The sequence below is a fragment of the Scomber japonicus genome, chromosome 1 (genome assembly GCF_027409825.1).
Source record: "Scomber japonicus isolate fScoJap1 chromosome 1, fScoJap1.pri, whole genome shotgun sequence".
Classification (NCBI taxonomy): domain Eukaryota; kingdom Metazoa; phylum Chordata; class Actinopteri; order Scombriformes; family Scombridae; genus Scomber; species Scomber japonicus.
Genome location: NC_070578.1, coordinates 1,272,771 through 1,291,050, shown reverse-complemented (window position 1 = coordinate 1,291,050; position 18,280 = coordinate 1,272,771).

The following is an 18,280-nucleotide window of genomic DNA, read 5'->3' as shown; positions in this document are numbered from 1 at the left end:
AAGTATTTTATGCACCAATACACCTCATGTGCTTACATGGGTAAAATGTAACTTACTGCAATAAATACTATTTTATTCTGATTCTGGTTGTGCAGGACGTGGAATACGCTGGAAGGCTACTCCATTGATGCCAAACCTTGCAGAGTATCAGCATCAGGACGAAACTGATCTAGACAGACATGGCTGGACCCCGTTAGACTATTTTGAACAGTACATAGATAGAGATCTGATGACAATGATTTCAGAATGTTCTAATGTTATGTCACTGTCTAAGAGTGGGGACCCACTCAACATGTCAGTCGATGAGGTTTACCACTTTTTTGGTGCCTGTATTTTGATGTCCTGCATCCAATACCCAACCATTAGGATGTATTGGTCCAAAGCCTTGAAAATCACTGCCATCACTGACAGATTCACGTGTGCCAGATTCTTCAAACTGAGGGGAGCAATACAAGTGGTAATTGATGATGATGTGCCTGAAGACCTAAGGATGTTGGACAAATTCTGGAAGGTGAGGCCTTTCCTGGATCGGATTCTGCGAGGCTGCAAGTCTCTGAATCGACCTGATTGCGCATCTATTGATGAGCAGATGATACCTTCACGGGAGCCTGTCCGTGCAGGCAATATCTGCCAATAAAGCCACACCCAGTTGGCATAAAGAACTTGATTGAGAAGGTCGAAGAACCCGAGGGCCTGGGTTTGGGAAGCTTAGTCATCGAGCGCCTGTGTCAAACTCTGCAACGTGGCACAAAAGTGTATTGTGACCGGTTCTTCACCACCATCAAAGGTGCGCAACGAATGATGGAGAAAGAGCTGTACATAACTGGTACAATAATGAAGAACCGACTCGCTGGAGCGAACCACAAGTTACCCAGTGACAAAGTCATGAAAAACGCAGGAAGAGGTACCTCATCAGAAGTGTCCGCTGAAGATGAAAAGTTGTGTGTAGTGAAGTGGTACGACAACAAACCAGTATTGATGATGTCTGTTGTTCATGGTATACAGCCTGAAGACACCTGCCAGCGCTGGGACAAGAACTTGAAACAATATGTCACTGTCTCGCGACCAAGCATTGTCCGTGAGTACAACATCAAGATGGGTGGAGTTGACTTGGTGGATAGAATGATCAGTTACTATCGCATGAGCACCCGTACTAAGAAGTGGACAATGCGGATGGTAATGCACTTCACAGATCTGGCTTTAGCCAACAGCTGGCTACTCTACCGCAAAGACCAGGCAATACGTACTGGAACAAAGACAACACCCATCCAGTTCCTTCAGTTCCGTATGGAAGTGGCAAAGACCCTCTTGGCCCAGCATCACAGTGCAGATGCTGACCTATCGGAACAATCAGAGGAAGAAGATTCAAATCAAGGGGTAAAACGTCATGTGACAGAGTTGCCCCATGTCTCGGCCCGCAGGAGGGCTAATGCCCACCTCCCAGAGATGATTGGCCTGAAGAATGCGATGCGCTGCAGACAACCAGGCTGCACTGGAAGAACCCGAGTGCGTTGTGTGACCTGCAAAGTGTTCTTGTGCTTGCAAACCGAACGCAACTGTTACTCAGCCTTTCAACATAGGTGATGGCAGTGATTTTCAAGGTGTGTACATGTTCCTACAGTGTACATGTACTCTTTGTGACATTATTACTGTGTGTGTGTGTGTGTGTGGGTGGGTGGGCGTGAGCAAGCCTGGATTAAGAATTCAGAGGCCCTTGGGCCAGACTCTTAGAGGCCCTTGTGCGCGCGCGCACACACACACACACACACACACACACACACACACACACACACACACACACACACACACACACACACAACAACTAGTTTACTAGTGCACAAGTGTGGATGAAGTAGTTGTTGGAAACTCCTGTACTTGCACAGGATTCACACTGACTGATAAATTCAACACAAGACTCTCAGCACATGCAGTGTACGTGTGTATTATCAGAACAGTCTACACTCAGATATGCAGAAACACTTCAAAGAATAGCAAACATAAGTCATAAAAAAAACAATGCACATTAACAACACTTGGGAGGCGAATACACACACACACACACACACATTAGAGTATAGCTCCCTTATGCAATGACCTTTTTCCTGGCCTTTTTCCTAGCAAAAATCTACAACTGTAGATAAATTCAACACAAGACTCTCAGCACATACAGAGTACATTATCAAAACAGTCTACACTCAGAAATGCAGAAACACAAAGAATAAACCACCTTTTTAGAATCTCCACAATATCAAACATCCCAACAACAAATGTTTGAGTCATAAAAAAACAATGCACATTAACAACACTTGGGAGGCAAGAACACACACACACACACACACACACACACACACACACACACACTATAGCTCCTTATGCAATGACCTTTTTCCTGGCCTTTCTCCTAGAAAACTCCTCCACAACATCACTAAAGTCCAGGTCTCTGACAAGTTCAGACTCTATTGCCAGTAATGATAAGGACTTCAGGCGTTTTTGTTTCATGCTTGTTCTGAGCTCATTTTTGATTCTCCCCAGATGAGAGAATGAGCGCTCCCCCTCACAGTTTGTCACTGGCAACGTGAGGAACATCCTCAAAGCCACATAAACATTGGGGAAGACTGACTGCAGGCCAAACTTCAATATGTTTTTCAGCATGTTTGAGGGTGACTTGTCTGTTTCAGCCAACATGAAGGAGCGGAACTGCAGGAGCTCGTTGGCTAAGCCACTGTCTAAGTCTGATGGATAAGCACTGACCAGTGTTTTAGCATGTTCTGTGATCTCACAGCTGCTTGCGCTTTCAACCAGAAATAACACCCCAAATATTTCTGTTAAGTGTTTGTAAGCAGAGAGGCGATGATCAAGGCAGCTCACCAGCTTGTCTATGATGACATAAAAAGTCCCAATTTTGAATTTGTCCCTTCCACTGTGTAGGTTACTTACATCATTTGCACCCTCTTCATCTGCGAAGGTTTTACGCTTTCTACTTCGTTGTAGGTCACGCTTGTAGGTTTTGTTAACACCTGTTACATTCAATGCTGCTTTTTCATAAATGTCAAATTGGTCACGCTGTGAGGAAACAAAGGCACGCAAGGACTTAAGAAGATTTACAGCTGTCAAAATGTTTATGTCACTTTTTTGTAACATTATGCTCGTGGCTTGAAATCTGTCAAGGATTGCATCCCAGAAATGAGCCATAAATGCTGTTTCTAATTGCTCCAGTTTACCACAGAGAGCCCCTGCTTCATTTCTAGTATCCCTTTTTTCATCATCTGAGCCTGCTATTTTTTCAAGTGCATCTTTTATGTGTGAATAGTTTTTCCACAGAGCTTTGCTGGATTCTGCTTGACTACTCCATCTAGTGGTTGAGAGAGATTTCAACGTCAAACTTATTCCTGTTTTGCGAAAAACTTTCCCCCATCTACTTGTAGAGGAGGAACAAAAGTTATACAAAGACTGTAAAGTGTCAAAGTAGTGTCCAGCCTCGGGGCTGCTGGCCTCAATGGTGTTGACTCCAACTAAATTTAGGGAGTGAGCAGCGCATGGAACATAATGGATTAAAGGATTTATCTTCTTCAGATGTGATTGGAGTCCATTGTACTTCCCAGACATGTTACTTGCGTTGTCGTATGACTGTCCTCTGCAATTTGACAGCTCTAAGCCTAAACTGGCAACCATAGCAACAACACATTCAGCCAAACTTTCACCAGTATGGCTTTCGATTGGCTCAAAAGTCAGGAAACGTTCAACAATTTTGCCTTCTGTGTTTACAAACCTGAAAATAAAAGTAAGTTGGTCAACGTGTGAAAGGTCTGGGGTGGAGTCGACAACAACAGAGAAGTACTTTGCCCCCTTAATTTCCTCAGCAATAATCTGTCTTGTTCTATCTCCCATGACATCAATAAATTCCTCACAAATCGTTGATGACAAGTAAGACACACTTCCCCGGCCTTTCTGCCCATACTTCTGTATATGACCAGACAAAAATGGGTCAAACTGAGCTATCAGTTCCAATACACCAAGGAAATTCCCATTATGAGATGACCCCAGCAACTCACTATCTCCTCTAAATGGAAGCCCTCTCTCCCCCAGGAACTTTATGACAGCAACAACTCTTTTGAGGACTTCTTTCCAGTATTGCCTTGCTGCTTCCATTTCTGTTGCCATAGAAACATCAACAGTCCCGATGCCCTTGCCCCTGTGGAGTAAGGATAACATTGCAGCCTTATGCTCCTCACTCCTCTCATGGTCCCTGATGCGTTCTGAATGTTTCCAGTCACTAAATCCCTCAACAAACTGATGATGACACTTTGAGAAAAGTTTACAGGCAAAACAGTAAATATTTCCATTTGAGGGGGAGTACATCATCCAGTCTCTCATTACTTTCTGCCCATTTGGCAAACAGCAATACAGTAAATCATTATTAAAGTGGCGACTTTTACCTCCAATATTTCTGTCCCTGGCAGAAGCTGGGTAGGTCGACCTGCGATTGTGAAATTCTGCTGCGCCTCTCTGAATAAGAACGGTCTTTATCTTATCGCTGGTTGTGTCTTTCCACAATGCCGGATCCGTAGTCTTCTCGTACCACTCCTGCATTTCTGGTTCAGCTTCGGGGGCCGCCGGTCGCAGCGGCGTTGTCACTGGCAGGTCCCTGCTGTCATCCGTGGCATCATCCGCAGCATTGTCCGCGGGATCACTCACCGGATCATCCGCCGCATCATTGGCCTCACCACGGCCGTCAGGCGGGCCCTCCAGGCTGGTCAAAGATGCGAGTGGGGCCGCTGATGAACAGGTGACTGTCACCGTCTCAGTCAAGGCACCCCGCTGGCGCTGTGGATGAGCTGGTGAAGTGGAGGCATCTGCCGGATAACGGTCCTGGCCGTCCTGCTCTTCACTGTCGCTGATGCCGTCAACATTCTCATCCTCTACCGCTGGCTCACTAACGGTTAAGCTCCCACAAGACTTAACGTTAGATGCGGTGAAAAAGCTTGAGATGTTCGGAATGCTCTGCCGGAGTTGCGACTGTCTTTTATCCCTCTCCTGTTTTGCTTTTAATTTAGAGGCCCCACTCTCCCACCGTTTTAATTTTTTTTCCATGTTTTTCCTTTTAGACTAGCTAACAATCATCTCAACAGCAATAGGCCTAAGTGTGTAGATTCAAATTTCGCGGTCATCTGTCATCTGTCTCTTTTTTTCTTTTTCTTTTTATCTGTCATCTGTGGTGTGTACGTGCGTACGTGTGTGTGTACGTGCCTACGTATGTGTGTAGCTATGTGTGTACGTAACGTCCCAAAGCGTCCCCGTCATTATCGCCCTGTTATCTCGCAGACACAGACAGCAAAACAAACAATCAGTCATATTTTTATTTGCAAATAAATCGGGTAGGCTGTAACTTTGTAATTCATCACACACTTGATGAGGTCTACTCACAAGAAAAAAAAAAAAAAAAAAAAAACACTAAGTGACGGAGGCCCGGACTGGAGCTCGAGGCCCCCGGGCCACGGCCCAGACGGCCCGGTTCGGGATCCGGGCTTGGGCGTGAGCATATGCGATTAGTCACATACCTCCTCCTACTCCACTCTTCTCGGATTCTGTGAAGGTCATCAGGTCGCACCCTTTCACATATCCTTTTTTTTACATTACGAATACAAAATTTCACATGAGCAATACTGTAACTGTGACTGTCAAAAAGGGGCAGAAATGCAATGTTTCCATGTTTTTACTTGCTGATATTCCAAACATGTTCAAAAATGTGTGTGTATGTGTTATTAATAAATGCAAAAGCAGTCAGGAAAAACTGCAGTGTTCAAGGTGGAAATAAAGAGTTTCAAATTCTATAACACAAAGGTGACTTAATTGTGTTTTATGGAAATTCAGAACAAGAGTCCACATATGTGGACATAATTTTTCTCTAAAAGTACATCATATCAAAAGATGATGCTTAGTTTTTATTCTAATTAGGTTCCAATAAGCCCAAATAGCAAAGAGAAATAAAAAATGCATGTAAAAAAACTCCTTGGGCCTTAGGAGGTTAAGAGTAAAGACAGTTTGCTAAAAATTAGCTAACAGTTAGCCATAGACATATATATACATAGACGCCGTGTTGACTGCTGCTGCCGATTGGAGCTATGTGCACGTGCCCACACGGCGGCCATCTTGGTACAGGGCCACTCGCCCCTGTAGCGCACATGGCAGCACATTATGTCAATAGAGGAATGACGTGTTTGCACTATTAAAGTGATCATACATCGCTCAATTGTAATAAAAATAAATAAATTAAATTGCTCAATTGTGAACATATTCACACGGGTTGTTTGTTACAAATGTCAGACAGATAGACAGACAGATAGATAGATAGACACGTTTTTAACAAATCAAACCGTTTGGAAATCGGTCGAGATTTCAGTGAATAATTCTACTTTGAGATTGTGGAGTAGCTCTTATCTCCGTAGATATACATGCACTACTGCCTCTGCTAGCCCTGTACCAAGATGGTGGCGCTTCAGCAGGGCCGGCCCGTGGTATAGGCAGTATAGGCAAATGCTAAGGGCGCCGTCCATCCAGGGGGCGCCACAAATGGAAGAAAAAAAATGTAACTACCACTACTCTTAAAACTACTTGGTATTATGTCTTAATATGAAGATAATGAGCCCACATTAATTTAACTGCATTGCAAAGCCTATTAAATAGGAATAATAATAATAATGATGACCCCCCCCCCCCCCCCCCCCCCCCCCCCCCGACTAATTAGACTGTACCTGCTATCTGGGGGGGGGGGGGGGGGGGGGGGTTTGACATGACCCCAAGGCAAGCTCGACAACAACATGTCAAAACGTCCCAAACTGTCTGGTGCCCAGGGGAGGAAAAAAAGAAAAGAAGAGGAGGAAAAACGAGACAAAGACAGAGGTAACGTTACAATAAAGATGATGTCATGACATTATTTGTCTGTTGCAGAACGACGATAACGTTGTTAACCATTAGCATAACATGGTTTGCTAATCATTAAATTGCTGGCGTTAACTGTTAGTTTTAACGCCAGTTAATGTTATGGAAGAGCCTAAGTTGTTATGGAAAATAGTAATGTAACTACTCCCACCTTACTTCCCAGCAAGCACATTTTGGTTGAAAAGACGTCTAAAAGACGTGTATCTATGGTAACCGGTGAAAAGACGTTGAAAATTGGTTGAAAAGTTAAAGTTTTTTTATCGGCTATATGGAGACGTTTATTCAACGTTCACATATAAACCATATTTCACCGGGAATTGCTGTATAGAAAATTCCCAGCTTATTTAGTGTGCAGACATAACCTATATAGTTTCATATTTATGATATTTTATTCAACATTAAATGCGTTGAAATTACGTTTTGTTTAGACGTCATTTCACCTCCTCTCATTTATAGAAAAAACGTCAAAATAATCAATACAATCTCTGTAGAGAGCTACAACTGAGGTAATTATCAACCGAAATCAAACAAATATGTGTTTTGTGACACGCTAATGTTGTAATCGTTTTCAGACGATTGAAAAGACGTTGAAAGACGTTCAGACCTCATATCAACCTGTTTTTAACCAGAAATCGAACGTTGAAATTTTTGCTCGTTGGGTTTCCTCAGGGAAATGTGTAAATATTAGATCTAATCAGCAGGTGTTATAATCTAAAATTTGTTTACATTTTTCTGGTTAGCTAACTTTTTCTTAGCTTGTAATAGTCAATCAAAATGCTATTCCTTTTCCACCCTTTTATTATAGTTGTAAGCCTAGCTGTATGTTGTGTTACAGTTCATATTGTCTAAAGTGTGTTTATAGTGTTAAACTTTACATCAGTGTTAAAGTGCACATCATTCATGTTATAGCTAGCATAACTTAGCATTCCCACATTCTATATTATACTGCAGTTTACTACTTCTTTACATTCTGCTAATCAGCATTTCGTTGTAATGACAATAAAATTGAATCTTATATAATTTGCATATCAGAAAAAGTACATTGTATATAATACATGTACAGTATAGTGAACATCATGCATGTATCTCTTAGATTTTTCATTTATATTATTTCATTTCATTTTATTCTTGAAATCATATTATATATCATATTTGGGTCAATGACGTGACGCCTACATTTGCAGTCCGACTGCATTTTATACAGTTAGAAAAAGGTTTAAATGGATACAAAAATACCATATATATGTAGTGGCTTTCCTTCATGTGTACTCACTTTAAGTTTTCAAAAACCACAAGTTATTAGTAAGTTTTCTGTTATTTAAAGTGATAAAATATCATGTGGTGCGACCGTCTGGCCATGACTGCTGTTATGAAAACTTATTTGAAATTACTCCAAATCTATTCAAATTTATTTTCTGCCCTTTGTGGCATGTTTTACAGACTGTTTTATAGTATAGTAGTAAATTACAAACCATTTGTATATATTTTCCCATCATAACATATAAACAAACTTTGTTTGACGATGATGATTTTATGAAATATCATGTGGTGAGACCATCAAGAAACAACCACTCTGGGACTTTTATGATGAAAATCATTCAAAGGCAGGATGCTGCATCATACACTAGTGTGCCAAGGACCCATGGGTGTAACAAGCAGGTTTGTACCCCTTTCTAAAATATGGAAAAAATGAAGCTTTTTAATGGCTGGTATGTAGTTGCCATATTTTGATATCATGTGGTGTATGACCTGAAGAAAATGATAAATATTACGTTATTTCTACAAATATATATTTTGATTATGAATTTCATAGTGACCTTTTTGTGGCAAGCTAGCTTTTTTTGTTTAGTTGGTCAATTCTGTGCCTGTAAATTTTGATTGATCTTGAAAATATCATTTGGTGCGACCAAATATCATGTGGTGCGACCATTGCAGTGTTTTCAATGACAGATATGTCCAAGATTAGAGACTTTTATATTCAGTCAATGATTTATTTACATTCATTCCTTTATTTTAGTATTATTTGGAATATATTGGTATGCAATTTGAGGCATTTTTTCTAAGATTTCAGAAGCAACAGTTTACGTTTAATTTTTGTATAATATGAGAAAAATGCAATGTCACTTTGGCAATTATGCATTTATTTGTAAAGCATTATTTATTTCTAACTGTTATAATCTGTTTTACCAGATCACACTCCCATGTAAGGTAAAAACTGCTTGCCATTGGCAGTGTGTTAATTCTGACCCTGCAGTAAGAGCGGTGTACCCTGCTAGGAGAAGAGAAAGGTAAAAACTGTAAAAAGCCAAAAATAAAGCACCATGAAGTACATATCACTCTTGTATGTTTGTCATTACCTGGATGGATTGCAGTTTTTGTATGCAGGTTCATCTACACTATGTAGAGTATAGAGTAAGTATTGGGCCATGTGTCCATGACACCTACATGAGCATTCATGATATCCCTTTTTAAATCCACAGGAATTAATATGGAGTTTTGTAACTATTACAGCTCTTCTGGAAGGCTTTCCACAAGATTATGGAGAGTGGCTGTGTGAATTTTTGTCCATTCATTCAGAAGAGCATTGCTGAGATCAGACATTGATGTTGGATGAGAAGGCCTGGCTCATAATCTCAACAACATCTTTGTGATGAACTAGACGTGGTCTGCCACGACACCTGAGGCAATAGGTCTGAATAAAACGTGAATTCAATGATTAAGAGGTGTATCTCAATACTTTTATCAATAAAATATATCAATAGTCCAAAGTGATACACCATAGATTTATGGCATGACTTTGCATTTCTGTCTCAGCTACTAATGAAGAAAACAGTAGGGAAAGATTCAATATATAAAATCAAGTCAGCTTGATGATGACTAGATAATAAATATTTCTGTTCTAAATGATTCAATAATCCAAATAGACTTATTCCATTGTCAAGTTAAATGAAAAGTTTGTTCATGACAAAGCAATGAAGGCGTGCTGCACTGATGTTTTAAAAAATGTTTATGAAATGTTTGAGTTTATAAAAATTCTGTGAAATTATAATAAAACCACTGGTTTAATTCTATTTTGTATTAAAGTCATTGTTTTTCTATTTCTTTCAATAGATTTTTAATGATATGAGGTCTTTATGTCATTTGGTGCGACCATTCATCATGTGGTGCAACCAATAATACCAATAACTGTATTAAATTCAGAGTAAAATATCACTTCTCTGTGGCAGTAATATTAATCACTGATACAGTATGTTTAACTGAATTGTATTTTTAAAGTCTTACATTCATTTAAGAAGGCAACTCTGACATTATAGAACATAAATATGAGATCATTATTTACAAAAACTCAAAAGACATGCAAATAGTTTGTTTCTAGACACTTTATATTACTCAAAACTTGTAAAAAAACATTTAAGCATGTTAAGGAAATTCATTTATTTTAAGATCGATCATGGTCGCACCACATGACTTTTTTTAAGGTCAGTTCTAATTCATTGAGATGAAAAAACACATAAAACACTTAATTTACTATTTAAATATGGATTTATGTGTACTTTACTTTCTTAATGTTTGAACTACTGCAATATATATTCCCATTTTTATTATTTTTAAATTGACCTGTTGAAAATCCTTATACGTCATTGACCCATTTATTATTAGACTGGTGTCACATACTCCTCTTCTCTCTTCAGATGCGCTGTTGAGGTTTCTCAGTCCCACCCCTGCAAATCTTGAGCTACCTAAAGCATCAAGCGCTCCTCCTGTTGCCTCCACCTCAGCAGCACAACCCAGCAGTGATGTAGCAGCATCAAGCGCTCTTCCTGTTGCCTTCACCTCAGCAGCATAACCCAGCAGTGATGTAGCAGCATCAAGCGCTCCTCCTGTTGCCTTCACCTCAGCAGCATAACCCAGCAGTGATGTAGCAGCATCAAGCGCTCTTCCTGTTGCCTTCACCTCAGCAGCATAACCCAGCAGTGATGTAGCAGCATCAAGCGCTCCTCCTGTTGCCTTCACCTCAGCAGCATAACCCAGCAGTGATGTAGCAGCATCAAGCGCTCCTCCTGTTGCCTTCACCTCAGCAGCATAACCCAGCAGTGATGTAGCAGCATCAAGCGCTCCTCCTGTTGCCTTCACCTCAGCAGCATAACCCAGCAGTGATGTAGCAGCATCAAGCGCTCCTCCTGTTGCCTCCACCTCAGCAGCATAACCCAGCAGTGATGTAGCAGCATCAAGCGCTCCTCCTGTTGCCTCCACCTCAGCAGCATAACCCAGCAGTGATGTAGCAGCATCAAGCGCTCCTCCTTATATTTCATATGTTCATATCATATTTTTTTGTATTTCTTTCTAATTTGTTCTAAGTATTTTGATTGGGCAATTGCTTTCTTTAAATAAAAGAATGTCCAAGATAAAGCTATTCAGTTTCTTGTTGAGTATGTACACCAGCAGTGGAATTTACTGCGATGCAAGGGGGGCGCCACCTAAAATCTTGCCTAGGGCGCCAAATTGGTTAGGGCCGGGCCTGCGCTTTAGGCACGCCTCTCCACAGTCAATGCAGCGTCTATGTATATATGTCTATGACAGTTAGCTAAGATTAGCGAGCGTCGCTAGCTGCGAATTTGCCATATTACTACTAAGCAACTGTCAACACAAACTTCAACACATCCTCGGAAAATTATATATATTTAATTTGTTTCAATTAAAATTACTCCCATTTGTAGCTCAGCTCCCACTCCGTGACCTTCATGATGGTAAATGTTGCTTGACAATGACCAGGGTTGTACACTACTTTTCGTGATGCTTTGTGGGATACTTTGAGTGTACTATATAGAAATGTATTGATTTAATAAATGTATGTTTGGTTTTTAAAAAATCTTGTGGATTTGTCATTTCCTATTATATAAAAACCTATTGAATAAGGCCCATATTTAGGTCTCCGCCTATAACATCCTGACTGTAGATAAAGCAGGATTTGTATTATTATTAGCCTATTTTTATGTAGGCATAGGTAATTGTTGTAGTTTAATATTATATTTAATATAGAAATATCATTGAAAGAACATTGATCCTTGGTTAGGTTGAAATTTCAACATTGTTTCAATGTTCTTGTTAATTGAAATAACATTGAAATACCGTTGATCTTTAATTAGAAAATCAATGTTGTTTCAATATTAATTGAGGGTGCAAAATGATGTTGAATCAACGTCAGAGTTCAACGTTGTTTCAATGACTTTACATTGACAAAACAATGTTGATTTAACATTGTTTCAATGACTCTTTGCTATCTCCTACACTTCCAGTCACGTGTGCCCACTGCTTGCACAGATACAACAATCTAACATATCTCTCTGTCCAGGCTCCAGAATTCATGGATCACCGGCAGAAGATGTTTGCTTATTTGCATTTACTCCTGATGCTTTCTCCTCTGTGTATAAACTAAAGACTGATGTGATGGCTACAGTAATGTGCAATATTAAACATTCATATGAAGAGTTTTGTTGCAAAATGAGATATATCCATTTTGAGAAATGTTGGTTATTTGACATTATTATTTAAGACATCAACAATCAAGTTCATTCACAATTTTTGTTCATTACTATAACTATTACTTGAGCTAATTGAAGGCCAGGGACACAATGTTCTTGAAATCCAGGATATTTTTTACAACACAAATTTTTTACACAAATAGTTCATAAATAAGTCAAAAAACCATGCCGAAATGCAACATATTTATTTTAACATTGTCAAACATCTTAAATTGGTTAAAAAAACAATACATCATAAATATATGGAATAGTATATACAAAGGTTGATTAATAATAATCATACAGACACATTAACCCTCTGAAGCCCAACAACATAACATTTATTTTGCAGAACGCTATATATCCACCTTAGGCTATAGGCTACTGGTGTAATATCATTAAGAAAAGCTTATGGATCAATCAAACTATTAAAATATGACTAGATTGTCTACTCAGGTAGGGTGGGAGTGGAGGGGTAGGGTGGGAGAGGTGGGGTGGGGGGGGGGTTTGTGTGTGTGTATGTGTGTGTGTGTGTGTGTGTTCTTGAGTGTCACATGGGCTTCAGATGCCAGTGTGTGCCTTTTAGCCTACTCTTCCTCACTGTGGACATCACTGGTAACAGCCCAAGCATGGTTGTAGAAGGCCTTGACATTTGCTGGGGCACCAATGGCTTCCAGCAGGCTGATGATGTCCTTCTTCTTCACAGTCTTCACTGTGGTCATCATCGGCAGGGGATCTGCTTTATACTGGCCCCAGTTCTTGCCCCTCTTCAGGAGAGTGTGCTGGTAGGTGGGACCGTTGAAGGTGGTTCTCACCCCCAACCCTTTGCCATCGATCTCCAGCACCTGGGCGTCGCTGATCTTGTAAGACCGCGTGGACTGCATGAGAGCCTTGGTTGCAGCTTTGTGGTCAAAGCTCTCCCAGTCCTTCCCGTACACATATACAGAGCCATGCTTCCTCAGGATGTTGGTGTACTCTTCTGATAAGAGTATGGTGTCCTGCTTGCGGATATCCTGCTCAATCCTTCCAAAAACTCTGTCAGCAGAGAGAAAACTATGGCCACGGATAGGGAAGAAGCACTCCATTTTGGTATCTTTAAAGAAAGTGCTCCGTAGACTGGACAGCATTCCCACCATTGTGGTGTTTTTGTTCTGTCCGTAGCAGGAATCGCTGAAGAGTCTCAAATGGCCAGCCTGCTGGACATCTTCAGCTAGACTGGTTCTCAGGCAGTGGTCCAGGGCAGAAGCGATCATGTTGCTGCCTTTTCCATTTTCATTTTCAAGCCACACATAAAGATGACGGTCACTCAGTGCCTGCAGGCTCCTCTCTCCATGGTGGACCACAACACCAAGCACATACATGTAGAGTTGCCTGGAGTAGTAGGTCTGGCCGATGAGAGACTTGGGCAGAGAAAGGTTCTGCATCATGTCAAAGCAGACTGTGACTGATTCCTCCACTGCATTCAGCAGGGTGTAGAACACCCCAGCTCTGCGTCGGTGGAGCATGAAGGACACAATCTGTGCCTTCCTCTCGTCCTCAGTTAGATTGGGATCTTTCATTCGAAGCTTCGAGCTCATGCAGGTGGCAGAGCAGTCCTTTGCTGGATGCCCAAATCCCAGGTTGAAACTTGTGCAGAACACATTGTAGTATAGGGAGTAGCTGATGACCCTGTGGTTCTGCTCCTGGAATAGCCAGTGCGTTTTTCTCACTGACAAGTCACTCGGGAGGTACGCCACGACAAGCGTAGTGGCTGGCCTTGCACATGAATGAGGACATGTCCTGAACTGCCGCCTGCCTATTCTCCATCTTCTCGTCAACATTCCTGGTTCCACCTCTGCGTTCTGGTCTGGCTTCACCATGTTGACTGAAGTATTTCACCACTCTAGAGACTCTGTCTTTACTAACACCTGTGGAGTACAGAAAAGGTATTAAGAAGGTTGTCTGTGGTTTTTTTTTCCTGAACCTGAAAATCATAAATAAATGAAATCAAAAAATCAAAAAGTGTGTTTAAAATCATGTCAATTAGCTGTCTTTGACTAGCTGCACAACACACTGCTACAGGCCCACATTTTATGCCAAATGGCTATTATTGGTGCTGCTTAAATAACTTGATGCAGTAACCAAGAGCCTATAATTTTCATAATTAGGTTTTATTGGTTCTTTATGTAGGCTAGAATGTAGCCTATAGGATTACCAGATATGGTGACCACAGTATGTAGGCTAGCCTTCTACCAATATGACAAAACCAGACTGGTAGCCTACATACAGAATCAATAAAGCCTAACTATGGAAATTATAGGCTTTTGTATACACTTTGTCTGCATGAAGTTATTTAAGCAGCACCAATAATAGCCATTTGGCATAAATTGGGTCAATAGCAGTGTGTTGTGTAGCTGCTCAAAGACTGACAGCTGATTGGCATGATTTTAAACACACTTTTGATTGTTTTATTCCTTTTATTTTTATTTCTGTGGCACATATACCTTCGCCTTGGGCCCCCAAATTGCTAAATCCGGCACTGCTACAGTCTAGCCCACGACACATTTTAACAATAATAGCCTAATGAAAACTAAAAAACAAAATAGAGCTTAGCTAACAATAATTTATACGATTTTGTTTCAAATTAGTTTTTTGTCCCAGATAATTTCCTCAGACTCATGACTTTTCTGGCTGGCTGCCAACTGACTCTGGGCAACAGACGCTACATAAATGTCATCTCTATAGCCTAGTTAATGCTTTTGCCCAAGATTGCACAGGCCATCTTAGACTACGTTTACACGCACCTGTGTATTTATGAGACATCTATGTATATTCACATCACAATACTAAAACGCCATTTTCCCCATATACACAGAGAAAATCTCCACTTTTTCAGTTTTTCAGTGACTGAAACCTCCGTTTACGTGTAAATAATAGGTGCAACCGCATAAATAAATACATGTTTATAGATACCCAGCTACGTGTAAGAAGTGATTTGAAAAATAATCTTACCAAGGACACTCTAAAATGTTGATTTGCAGACAGGTATCTTGTGGTGGGGAGGAGCGCAGGACAAAAGACAGTATTTCACGGTGACATCCCTGGGCTTCTTCTTTTCATCAGCGGAGACTCGTTCCCTACTACGCTTGCTTACTGTAGTAAGACGAAGGAGTATTTTGTCCTGGTCCACCTTTGTCTCACTTTTATACAGTGTGGTGAAGTTGAAGGCCACATCTTCATCTGATAGTTTGTCGGCATGACAGAGACCAACATTAATATCCGCACGGTGACCACAATTAACCCCCGGATTTTTCCCCTCTCCTGAATGCTTTGCGCGTTTGGTCTTCTCCCTTTGGTGGTTTTCTTTTGATGGCTTTCTCTTTCTCCCAACAGCAGCTGGAGTGACAGGCTCCAATCCGTCATCGAAATCCATAGCCTAGCTAAACTTGCCTTGACGGACTCTGACTGACAGACAGTATTTGATCGAGCGACAGCTGTAAATTATAATACAATTAAACGTTATTGTCTAGTTTCTATTAAATCCTCTTTTTGAAATAGCTTTAACAATAATTTTTTGATTTGATATCCTTGCTAAATCAGTCAGCAAACTCAGAGTGCTTCACAGGTGACCCTCTTCTCAGGGGATGCTCAGCTCGCGCAGCATCCCGAACGTTGGATAACCGTTATATCGCGCTTTGTAAAGAAACTGGTCTGGCGGATATCGCGTTTTGTGAAAAAAGACATTTTATAGTAGGCCTAAAATGTACATTCTTAAATTTTGTTACTGGCAACAATTCACACATAGATTAAGGTATATCTGAACAGTCATTTCCAATAATAAAATGCATATGTCAAAAAATGGCGTTTATCGCGTTTTGCAACCAAACTCTTCATATACAGTTGGATTGTAACAACTGTGTGGAGCAAATGTGTGCAAATGTTTTGTTTTGGAAATCACCAGACATTGATTGTTTCAGCTGAAATAAACAAAGTGGAAGGCGGCACCTAGTCAGTATATATATATCTCTCTATGCTGTTCGACGCTCTGCACGTTAGCTTCGCAGCTAACGTTAGCAGCGTGCTAACGTAATGTACAACGTAGCTGCTGTGTAGTTGCTGGCTGTGTGGGTGTTGTTTGTTCACTGCTTTCAAAGTGTTTACAGTCATGAAGATTTATAAACACAGGTTTGCCATCACAATAAGTTTATTTGGAGTGATACAGAGGCTAACATGCTATGTTATCATTATAGCTTCAACTCTTGTCACTGTAGTTGTGTAAAATCAACAGCTAACTCCTGCTAGTTTTTACTCTGTGTTTTATTATATAAACAGATTTACTTTAACTTATTGATCCAAGATTTGGAAAATATTTATTTAGAGCAGCAGGTTATCCAGTATGTATAATATAATGTTTGTTTAATTCATGCTGAAACGTGATTGAGAAACAGCAGAAAGGTCTCTCTGCTCTAGTTGATTCCACGGGCTACGCCACCTGGAGTGTTGGTGTCATTAAATCCTTGGATCAAAGACATGACAAGTCTTTTTTTGGGTCCGGATATATTAAATTAACAAAAAAGAGAAATAAATACATGTATAACATTTAAAGTTAAACTACATTGTCTAATTTATTATTTTACTTATATTTAGAGAAAATTAAGTGCATACGTGTTTAAAAGTCCCAGAAACAAGCAGATCATCCCCCATAAAGCAAGATCCATGATTGCTGTGAAGTACAGGAGGGCTCAAGTTGACAAACAGTCAGATTTTCCACTCAAACAAACACATTAAACTAAAAAATGCCACGTGTGAAGTACCACACGGCAGCCACAGAGTAGTCCGACTTTAGGAGGAAGTCTGCGCCATAGACTGTATGGTCTGCGCGGGACTCAATGAAATTACACTTTTACTCCCTTTTAGTGCTGCGAGAAAATGAAAAAATATAAAAGATTAAATAGTCCTGCCCTGGCAAATTTAAGACCTATGAGTAATGTATTTAAGACCAGTATATGACGTTTTTAATGAATTTAAGACATTTCAAGGCCTTAATTTTAGATCCATGAATTTAAGACTAGGCATAGGCCGGTTGCCGGTTTCAAGGTATGCACGGTATGAAATCGTCACGGTTTCAAAACCACGAAAATTTTCCGTCATACCGTTCCTGCGGTATGAGCGGGTTTTTTACATCATGTGACGTCTCGTCGGAGACAAAGTGGAGGTCCCTCTAGTCGTGTGCAGCTGCAGCATAAAGTACCCCCACACACACACACACACCTCTGGTTGCTGTTACAAGCAGGTAGCTATGCAAGCAGATGCAAGGTCTGTTATCTCATGGCCTCTTTTTAAGAACAGGAGAGTAAGTGGTCTCATCACCATCCTCCTCATGCTTGTCCTCTATATAATCAGAGTTGATGTAGCTCTGTGTGTAATACACAAGTATTCCTTGCACATGAAGTCACAAAGCATTTGACTCATGTGATCATCTTGTCAAGTCTGTGTGGAGGAGTGACCCGCTCTTTAATTGTGTAATTTTGGGTGGCAAGGGTAGAGTTGATCCTCTCTACCACTTCCTTAGCCATTGGACTAGATAACTTTGTTGAACTGATGGTTTGGACTCCATCAGAAACCACCGACCCCGGCCAGCCCACGTACATGTCTACAAAGCAGCCCTGATGGTCGCAAACTGCCTGCAGGATAATTGAAGCAAACCGTTTCCTGTTCTTGTAGCAGCGACCATCAGGGCCGCTTGGTGGCTTGATCCTGACATGGCAGCCGTCCATCGCTCTAGCAGCCTTTAAAAAAGCTCTGTCTTGCCAGCCCTGCAAACCCATGAGTTACTGCTG